Here is a 7082-nt window from a genome sequence, read left to right on the forward strand (position 1 = left end):
GCCAAGGACATGCTGCAGAGGGCTTGATGGCACAGCCCAGCCCTTGTGAAAGCTGCTCTCTGCCTGCAAAGTCCACTCCTCCAACCAATGCTACAGCATCAACTGCCACCTTCGTAGCTCCTGGCAGCAGGCATATGCAAGGCGCAATGCTTGGTGTTGATGGCCCAAGTGCTAGTCAGGTCTGAGAAGTCTGGAAATAAATCTGAATGAATCCAGGTGAACCATTTTCAGCCCCTAATGCAAGATTTATGGAGGCAAAGAGAAAAAACTAAGCCAGATGAGGGCTAACTTGGTAGCCTACTGGGTTAGCTGTGTGCAAAAGAATGCCCGGCTTCTGCTCCAGAAACTATTTATGCACTGTGCAACAAAGAATTCTTGGATAAAACACACAAAAGCGTTGGGCTAACATCAGAAGGGCTCTCGCCAACATGCAGTGATCTCCCCATGAAACTCAAGCCTAAAAAAGTTCAGCAGCCCCAAAGGACGTGGGAGCGGTGTAAAGGCCCCTGCGCAGCTGGGGCAGCAGAGGCTTGGTGCCCATGCACCACTGGAAACCATTTTTCTGTCAAAGGTGGGATGGTTTTCGGGCAGATCTGAAGTGGCCCAACAAACCTTATACAACTTCTCCTGTAGAGCTGTGCATGGAAGAGAGGCAGGTACCCAGGCCAACTCACAAACATCACAATTATTTACTGTGATACGGACACTGCAGCATCAGTGCCATTATCAAACATGGATCAGTTAAGAGTAAGTGACTAGCAGTTTCCTGACTTTGTGGCTGCAAGTCCTTCTGATTCCCAGCTGTGGTACATGACGCCCAGGCAGGTTTCCACACACAGAAGCACTGTCAAACACAAGCATGTGCAGATACTCTCAGAGGTCTCTACACGGCAGAAAAAGCAATAGAACCCATTCACAGATTCATCTGGTAAGAGACAAACGATACCAAAATTAGGGTTTCTTCTCTAAGAAACCCTCACATTTCTACATGAAGGAAAAAGTGCTCTGTTGAGATCCTCATAAAGGCTATTGGGGTTGGCAAACAGAAGAGTCATGTTAGTTTTCAGGGGGCGGTTGTGTCAGTGCTGTCTCAGGTACTATGGATTTGCACAATTTCAAGAAAACAATGCTTTGAAACTGAGAAAAACACAGATCTGCTGCCCCTGCCCCCCCAAACCAGGGGTCTCACACACACCCCTCCCGCCCCCAAATCGTTTCTTTAAGTGTTATCGGACAGAACAATTATCCACACAAGGTTGATTTTAGGGACTAAATGTCACTACTTTCTTAAGTTGATGGTGTGCAGGGCTTTTTTCAGGACTATACTCAGGAAGGAGTAAAATCAAGAGGAAAAAACCATAGGCTGAATATTGTGTGTGTTCAGCCTGAGCAGGATCCTGCAAAGGCCAAATTAAGCTTTGGCTGTTGACGTGCTTGAACAGTGGTAGAAGGGCCAGGCTGAATTACAAAGCAGATCTTTTCTGACCCTGAATATCCAGCACAGTCCCATCACGGTCCCCAAAACCACCAGATAATTGTTCCAAACAATTGCACTTCACGTGCTGAACAGATCACGGCTTGTCTTTACTACAGAACCAATCTAGCAGGTCAAGGTCTGCCACCAGAGGATTTGGAGGTGGACTTGCTAGCAGAGCCCCAAACCAGCCTGTCAAACTACAAGCAAGAAGAGGGGTAAGCTGCAGGTGCAAGACCCTTCAGTGTGCTAGGCTGGGTGGGAGATTGAAGAGGTCTTCTCACATAAACTTACATGGTTGCTCTCTCTCTCTATGTATCATTCATATCTATCACTGGACTCTTCTCTTCCTCATTCTCTGAAGAAAAGAACCATCACGGGTGCATCATACAGGCAGAAATAAATACATGAAATCAATTAGAATCAAACACTTTCTGAAGGTGCTTTACAATCAGTCTTTGACAGAAACTGCACATTACTGATGCAAAAATACCCATTTGACAGCTGCAGAATTAAAGCAACTGCTCTAAGCTGGTGAGCATGAGTGTTTCAGGGCCCTAGCTTGTGACCATAACTTCTTGGATACGCCTCTTTGTGCTGTATTTTTTATTGCTTAATCTAATCCCCAAATGTTGTCAGTTTGAAAGTTAAACTGCTTCACCTTTTTCAGCTGCCAGCATTTTAAGATTTACTCAGAAATCATTCAAAATGATCCACCTTCCCCAGTGCAATTTGGAACGTAAACTGTCTGTATTCTCAGGCCTTTGGCATAGCAGCAGGGAGAAGGGAAGAGTAAAGAACAGACAGGGTGAAAACATCAAATCCAAGAAGTTACAAGTGATTTAAAGATCACTCATGATCATGCTGGAGAAGCTTCCGTTAAGACTGGGACTAGCTTTAGTACAAGCCCAAAGCTCTGCCACAGTGCATACGCATGCTCCCTGATGTGTTAGGTCTCGAGGTGGGACTGGTAAATTTGATGGGAGCCTGTTTTGCCATGCTGTCCTTCAGAAGGTTTAAACAATACTTTTCCAGAGGCTGCCATGCATCTTTTGCCTTTGGTGACTTTTTGCATACCCCCCACTACCCCCATCCCAGGCAGCAGCAGCAAAGGTACCTCTCTTTGTGTTGTATATGCCAACAACACTTCAACAAGCAAGTTCCTTCACTCTGTGGAGTATGTTGCTGGAGTTTGGAAATGCTGTGATTGCTGTGACAAAGCCAAAAACTCACTGGGATCAGGTTCTGTCTCTCCTTGGTAATCACTAAACATACTTAAATGCAGTTAACTAATACAAGTTTGGTTATGAGCAGGGTAAAAGTTCTGCTTTCAAAAGGGGGCAAACAAGCCCTTCGTATTTGGAAGCTGTTTAGGTAGAGCTGGACTGTAAAGCACAAGGAGGCAGCAGGACTGCCCATAGTTAAAGAGTGCTAAGCCAGAATCACCCAGGACAGGTATCCTGGTGAAACAGGGAGGTGGCAGGACAGGAGGCAGCCTGTCACTACACAGAAGCAGCCAACACATGTCATGGCTAGGTAATTAATGTGGATTCCCACTGAGATAAAGTTGGCTTAATCACCAGCAATGGAATTTTCTAAGTCCCTCGACTTCACAGACTACAAAGAACAGCAGCTCATGGATCAGCTGAGTGCCAGAACTACCGAATTGATCCTGACCTAAGGCAAGAGCTTCCTGTTCTGCAGACCCAAAGTCACAGCTGAGGCAAGGAGAAGCTCTGTTGGATCTCTGGCAGAGAGAAGTGGAGACAAATGGAAAGGTCTGAAGGGCCTGCAAGCAAGCCTGAAACATGTTATTTTATATGGGCTAGTATTAACCGCTTGAGAGGCATCTAAAAAAGGTGTCATGAACCCTAGGGGAAAAAGAAAGCTTACAGCCTTGAACAGGCAGGGATATCTGGGCCAAACTGCTGTGTCCAGGGGAACAGCCACCCACTGCTGAACCCAGCACCCGTGGAAAGGGGAGAGGAAAGAGAAGCGACAGCAAGCAGGAACAGCTTGTGCTCCCTGCTTAGCAGCAGAGCAGAAAGGACCTTGCTACCCTGCGAGGTCTGTGACAAAGCCTGCGACATGGCAGGTCAAACCGTTGTCAGTTTCCTCACCAGTACAACAGAATAGAGGGATATTGAAGTAAGGGCAGATTTGTTGTATATGTTACCCTGTTTATCAGCCAAGATGCTCTCTTCTTACCCACCTTTAATAAAACACCATTAGCTAAGCCAAACCCTTCACATCTGCAAGTGGCAGACGAGCTCTCTGAGCCCTGAAGGTTACCTGAATCCCACCATGGACCCAGGCTGGGGCTGGAATAATGGTTGCCCATAGAGGTGGTAGATGCCCATCCCTGGAAACAGTCAAGGTCAGGTTGGATGGGGCTCTGAGCAACCTGATCTGGGTGAAGATGTCCCTGCTCACTGCATTTCTCATTTTGAGAAGGAAACTGAAGGAAACCCATTCTGACTGCTTGTTTCCCCCCGGGAGTTAGACCTGTGTAACCTCAGGGTTCTTAAACCCTGGCAGTAACAGCTTATTAGCCTGTGATTCCCCAGCACAGACTAGCACTTACAGGCTGGGAGGAAAGGGACTGAGTATCCTAAATAGGTAAGCACAAGGGACCCACACAACTTCTGAGTTCAGAAGATGATCCAGCAAGCTGCCCACAAACCTTCGTTCTGAGCCAGGCCTGCGACCTGCTCTTCATAAGAAGGCATTGAGGCTGTAGTGCAGATGCCGCACCCACAAAGCTTGAAATACATGGAAGCAAGAAATGGGGCTGCAGGTGAAGCCTAAGGGAGATCAGGCAGCATTTGAAGATAGAGATAGGAGGTGGGTAGAGAGAAAAGGAGGAGCTGAGCATGAGCAATAGGACAAGAGATGCTGTAGAGAGAAGGAAAGCTAGGGTGGCACCAGTGGGGAGTTCAGCAGAGGATGATTCAGGGCCACATACTTCCTTAAGGACTGGCTCAAAGCCAATCTGGGCCTGCTCTTAGACACTTTTATGGGTCTGCCACCACTTGACAGTGCCAATAACCTCCCCAGGAAGAACTGGAGGTTGAGTACATATGAGCTGGGACCAAGCTGTGTCCCTCTCTGCCTCCCACTCTCTAGAATGACACAGGACATGAGGTCCAGGAGTGACCAGGGAGGTGCCACCTTTTGACCTCACCCACTGAGGACTGACTGAACCTGGCAGATGACCCAAACCTCCCACTTAAGCATTTGTTCCAAGGGTATCAGTAACATATGCAAGGGGATAGCTCAACCTTTGAATTCCCTGCACCTGTAGCTTGCCTTAGGATCCAACCCACAGATCTGTTTGGGAAACTCCTCAGTGTGTTTTAAATTTGTCTGAAAGCATCATGGACTGGATTAAGATATATCTAATTCAGGATGGGTGGAAGAGCATTGATGTTTGGATGTCTATAACTCCAGAACTCTTTGACACAGGTATGAGCATATCTGAGGAATTTCATGTGTCTGGGGAGGCGGCCGAACTGCTTGGCTTACAGTGGATTTCACCACTGACCCTTCTGTGGATCTAAAGAATTTGCTCGTGGGAGCTGGGATGCTCTTTGCTCGCCTGACCATAATGAGACTGAGGCCCCAGTAGACGTTGTTGCTTTGTGCCTCTTACTGCACTATAGGCAAGTCTTCAAAAAGAGCTCCTAGCACTCCCCTCTAAACTTTTGAGCATCTCCCATGGGATGGACTGAGCTGCATGCAATAATTGAAATTATTCCACCAATGCTGCATGCTGCGCAATGCCCCATCTCCAGCCGCATCACAGTTTGGATGTCTGTCCTGCGCAGAGTCACACAATCTTACCTGGCTCTCAGCACTCAACAGAAAAGCTTCTTTGTCTTTTGAATGAAGTTCCTCAACCATGCCTTCATCTGAAGTTACAGCTTCCAAGAAGTTAGATGGGACAAGCCCTCTCTGTTGGTTCAGCTCTCCCTGCAAGATCAACAGTCATTTCTCACATCAGGTTTCCTGGCTGATGAGGAAATAGTAAATAGAGGAGCAGTCCCACGCAGAGACAGCTATGCTGTAGTCCAAGAGAAGCCCAGGAAAACACTCAAATTGGAAGGAACCTCAGCAAATTTCATTACTCAAATTCTTGCTTATTTGTGGAACAATTCAGAGTGCAAAAACACGGAGGAAAGTAAAAGAAAAGGTGGCAGCAAGCTGTCGCAAATGTATTCCAGCAACATGGTCACTTCCACAAACTCAAAAAATTGCCACTGCTATCCCAGATGCAACTGGAACACGACTGTGCCACAGGCTTTCTAAAGGCCTTTGATTTGCTCTGGTATTTTTTTTTTTTTTTAAAAGAATGAAGTGCTACTGCTACAATGCTGAAGGCATTGCCTCTGTGCTCACTATGGTCCAGAGTTGCAAACCAAGCTTGTCTGTATTCCTAAAAAAATTGTCTCCAGTTCATCAGCGGGTGGTTGGGTGAGACAAAACCAACCCCAGCAGTGTTGTTTGGCCAACACTATAAAGAAGTCAAACAAAACATTCACAATGATCCCCTCCAGACTTTACCTGGAGCTGAACCTCAACTTTGATGTGTGAAGACACACTGCTTTCTGTGCAGGAAAATGTGGATGATCCAAGGGCCACGGATCGTGTCTAGCACACAGCTCATTGGCAGGCACAGTCCCCACATATGCACAGTAAATCAAACAGATAACAGTGCGTGCTGAAGTCGATACGTTGAAGTGTGGCCAGACGGCGTTCATCATACATTTTTATTCTTTAGCCTCCTGCCCTGGATGATACCATGTGTCTGAGTGCTTGATGACAAATCAGCTTACAGCAGATGCTGATTCAGTTGACGTACGTGCAGAAAAATGCATCCTAGGCTTTGGGAAACCTGAAGTCAAGTTACGCCAAGATATTCACTAAGAACCATTTGGATATTAGGTTTACAGGAGGAGCATGGACTGCCAGAAACAATCTGCCCTGCACTAAGCAGACATGGGTTTGTTTTGGTTTTTTTTTTTTTCAAAAGCAGAATATTTTGTTCCCTGATTTTTGCTCTCCTGCCACTAGATGGACTCCAACGATTTCAGATGCAGCCACAGGACCCATCCCCTGTACTTACATAATAGAATCCATCATCGTCCATGGACCCAAACACAGTGATAATGTCCCCTGCACTGAAAGTCAGTTCAGCCTGCAAAAAGCAAGAGAACAACGGTCACAGGAGAAGCGCTGCCTGGAATTTCTCACCAGAAACACAAGGTCACCCTGGGCTCCTTGCACAATCTCACCATGAGGGAGGGGAGGCCACTGTGTTAAGACTTGCAGGACCAGGATGCAAAAGAGCAACTGAAGCAGGTAACTACAGAATTCAGTGCCAAGGAAGCATTTCGTAAATTAAGACAAGAGCAAAGCCTGTTTCCGAAACCAATTTTAATAAGGCTTCAAAATAGTACCTACCACCTCTTCTGGAAAGGTATGTTGAGAACAAGCTGAACAAGCACCAGAAATACCTTTCATTTCTTTAAATATAAATACTGAATCTCACTTCCTTGGATGAGCCTGTTCTGTATGCAACGCCCAGGGATCATTCACTAGCAGGAAT

The 7082-nt window shown here is 46.5% G+C and overlaps 1 protein-coding gene across 1 annotated transcript in view; it reads right to left on the bottom strand.

Annotated features, from left to right (window-relative positions):
• The window catches only part of MPO (myeloperoxidase), a 34108-nt gene extending 28716 nt beyond the window's left edge, over positions 1-5392 (bottom strand). Inside the window, exon 1 of the mRNA XM_035900567.1 lies at positions 5318-5392. The gene's annotated coding sequence lies outside the window, so the exon portion shown is untranslated. The remainder of the gene's footprint in view (positions 1-5317) is intronic.
• Between the last annotated feature and the right edge of the window lie 1690 nt (positions 5393-7082).

This window comes from Egretta garzetta, unplaced genomic scaffold, assembly GCF_000687185.1.
Source record: "Egretta garzetta isolate BGI_Z169 unplaced genomic scaffold, ASM68718v1 scaffold108, whole genome shotgun sequence".
NCBI lineage: Eukaryota > Metazoa > Chordata > Aves > Pelecaniformes > Ardeidae > Egretta > Egretta garzetta.